Source organism: Centrocercus urophasianus, unplaced genomic scaffold, assembly GCF_019232065.1.
Source record: "Centrocercus urophasianus isolate 14NV4802_14NV808 unplaced genomic scaffold, USGS_Curo_1.0 seq_15, whole genome shotgun sequence".
Classification (NCBI taxonomy): Eukaryota; Metazoa; Chordata; class Aves; order Galliformes; family Phasianidae; genus Centrocercus; species Centrocercus urophasianus.
The window spans coordinates 33,398,109-33,401,063 of record NW_024884697.1 but is presented as its reverse complement, the minus strand read 5'-3'; the positions used below and the strand labels follow the sequence as shown (position 1 = coordinate 33,401,063).

Sequence of the window (2,955 nt, the reverse complement as noted above, 5' to 3'; positions counted from 1 at the left end):
CGCGGGGGTGGGGGTATGCGTTCCGCTGGCTTGGTGCAGGAAGCATCCCTCGAGCTCTTCCATTTGCGTCGCCGCCGGAGTTCAGACGTGACGAGGAACACCGCCGTCCCTTCCGGCCTCCGGCTCCGCGAATCCCCGCCACCCTTCGGGCTGTTGTTCCGCGGGGCAGGACCCGCTGACCGCCGGCGGCGCCGCTCCGCGCAGGGCCGGGCGCTGTAGCCGCACCCCCCGCCGCCGGGCGGGCGCCCCCCCGGGCACAGCGGCCGGAAGCGGCGGCGGGCGGCCGGACTAGGTGGGGCCCGGCTCGGACTTCCCGCTGACAACGGCGACGGCGGCGACGACCCGTCCCCGGCCGGGCGGCACCCGCCCCTCCCTCCTCTCTCTCCTCTCTCTCCTCTCTCTTCTCTCCCTTCCTCCCCGGCGGCCCCGAGCCGCGGGGTTACAACTTTCCGCTTCCGCTCCAACTTCTGCGGCGGGCGGCGGCGGCAGGGCCGGGCCCCGCACTGCCCCGCGCCTCAGGCCGGGCGGCGGCGGCGGCGGCTCCTCCTCCGCCATGTTCCAGGCTCCTGCCCCTTCCCCCGCAGCGCGCCGCTCCTCGCCTCGCGCCCCCCCTCCCCTTTCCTTTCCCTCGATCGCCACCTCCCATGGGCCCGGACAGCGCCCTCGTTCCTACCGGACAGCGCCTCCGCTCCCCGCCGCCGCCGCCGCCGCCTCGCCGGCCGAGCCCGCTGCGCTCCGCCCGCTGCCTCTCGCCGCTGTGCCGGGGCGCGGCTTGGGGCCGTCGCCGTGACGCCGCACGCCCAGCCTCGCTCTGGCGCGGCGGGGGCGGGGGCGGTGCGGAGGGGTGGGCTGACCCCGTCGCCGCGCCCCCACTGCGCAGGCGCAGAGCCCTCCCCCACCCCCTTCCCGCCGGCCCCTCCCCCCGCCGGGCCCCGCGCGATGCCCTGAGGGGCGGCCCGGCCTCGGGCGCCGGGCGTGTGTCGGCCTCGGGGTGGGGAGGGGTCGGGCGGCGCTGGGCCGACTGGAAACCGCCGCGGGGCGGCTGCGCGGCGTCTCCCCGCGGCGCGAAGGGAAGGAGGGGGCTGGGGAGGCCGGCCTGGGTGTGGCGGGCTGGGAGCTCGCATCCCCTAGGAGGGGAGGTCGGTACCCGGGGATGGAGAGCCCGGGACAGAACGAGCCTTGAGGAGGGAGCGTGGGCCTCTCAGTCGTGTCGGGGGAGGTTCCGGAGCTTCGCGCTCGTGGCAGCGCGTAGCGGTCCCTTGTCAGCCGGGAGCCGTGGGGGAAGGAGGAACGCTGAGGCAGTGTTTCTGACCTCTCCGAGGCTTTTGAGACCCGCGGACGGGGGGTGCTTCGGAGATGTGTCACGCTGCTATAGGCTGCTGCTCCATGGGCTGTTACACCTCTGGGTGCCCTTGTCAGCCCCGCACGTACAACGTGGGACGTCCGTCGCTTGCAAATACGCTGCTCGACTCTAGTTTTCTTTCACTATTAAATAATATAAGGCGCTTTTTACTCTCCCTGAGCGCCGCTTACATTTTTCTAGCCAGAAAGGGTTTAACTGGCGAATGTTAGAAATACCCATTTCTGTGTGTGGGAAGCAAACAGTTAACGCGGTGCAGGCAGATAAAACTTTTGCCAGAGGAAGCGGCGTGGTGTGCGGGGCTGACAGGAAGCTGCAGCGAGGCTGCTGGCGAGGGGAGTGGGTGTGGAGGAAGCACGGCCGCTCCGTTTGTGGCAGAGATAGAAAAGGGAAAAAGCGATGACATTTTCCCCCGTTGCGAGGTGGAGAGGGCCCGGCTAAAATGGGAGATGCACAGCGTGGGGGTGGGTGTGTGGGAGAGGCTGGAGGTCGGAGCCAAAGGAGCCAGAGCAGCCACTGGGATGTGCTGCCTAAGTTGGAGCAGCTTTTCGAGGCTCACGGCACCAAGAAAGTGACACGATTTTAAAAAGAGTGTTGCTTTTAAATCCCAGACGTCATAAAATCTCTTCCAGAGTCCAGACAAATCTCTTGGTGTTGTGCAGCTTAAACTCTCATGCAGTACTTTGATAATGAATCCCTGTAAGTGATGGATAATGCGCAAGAGCTGACGTGAGAAGCCGAGTGTGCAGAAATGCAGTCGGTTTTCAGCAGGGCATCCATTGTGGGGCAGAGCTGTTGAAATAGATGGTGTCTGTCTTAGGTATGAACCAGAAGAACATCTCTTGCCTCTGTTAGCTGGGAAGTTTATATACTCGCCAAACAGAAGCAGCATCGGTTTCTTCAGACTTCTCTGTAAGTAGATATTATTATCAGTTCCCAGCAATAATCATGACACCAATAAAAAGAACAAACAGGAAGATGTATCCTCTGCCCTCCCAACTTTTGTCGGTGACCTAGATTAATCCCAAATAACAATCAGTGTTCAGAGAGCAGACGAGTGCCACTGCCAGATTAATACTTTGCAGTGTGCCTTTAATTGCCCTGTGCCTTACAGGCAGCGTGATGAGTATTGTTCTTTGCTGTACAACAAGAAAACAGGAAGGGGCCTCTGGGAGTTTGGATGAGTCTCCTCCAAGCAGGTCTTGGTGTCTGAGTTTCACAGGGGAATCTAAAACTCAATATATTAAAAGAAGTGTACATACGCATATATATACATATGGATTTCTTAACGCAGACACACTTGAAAACTGAATACTGTAACTAGAAGAAATAGGCAGTTAGGATCCATTCTGAGTGAGAGGGACTAAACATTCCCTTTTCCAAACTCTCTCGACCACGTATTTTGCATGTAAATCAGGCTCTTAAGTATGGATTTTCCTATGAATCATTTGGAAGTTAATACTCAGCACAACTCTTAAACTAGCTTTGCTCACCTCAGTGTGGCTAGTGAATAGAAACCTGGTATGCAGCTTGTTGTGCTTCAGGTGTGCCTGAGCCACTCACTAGTGTTACTCCGGTGGCTGCAGCAGTGTGAG

The 2,955-nt window shown here is 60.8% G+C and overlaps 1 protein-coding gene across 1 annotated transcript in view; it reads right to left on the bottom strand.

Annotated features, from left to right (window-relative positions):
- RAP1B (RAP1B, member of RAS oncogene family) overlaps positions 1-714 on the bottom strand; it is a 29,577-nt gene extending 28,863 nt beyond the window's left edge. Inside the window, exon 1 of the mRNA XM_042815450.1 lies at positions 674-714. The gene's annotated coding sequence lies outside the window, so the exon portion shown is untranslated. The remainder of the gene's footprint in view (positions 1-673) is intronic.
- Between the last annotated feature and the right edge of the window lie 2,241 nt (positions 715-2,955).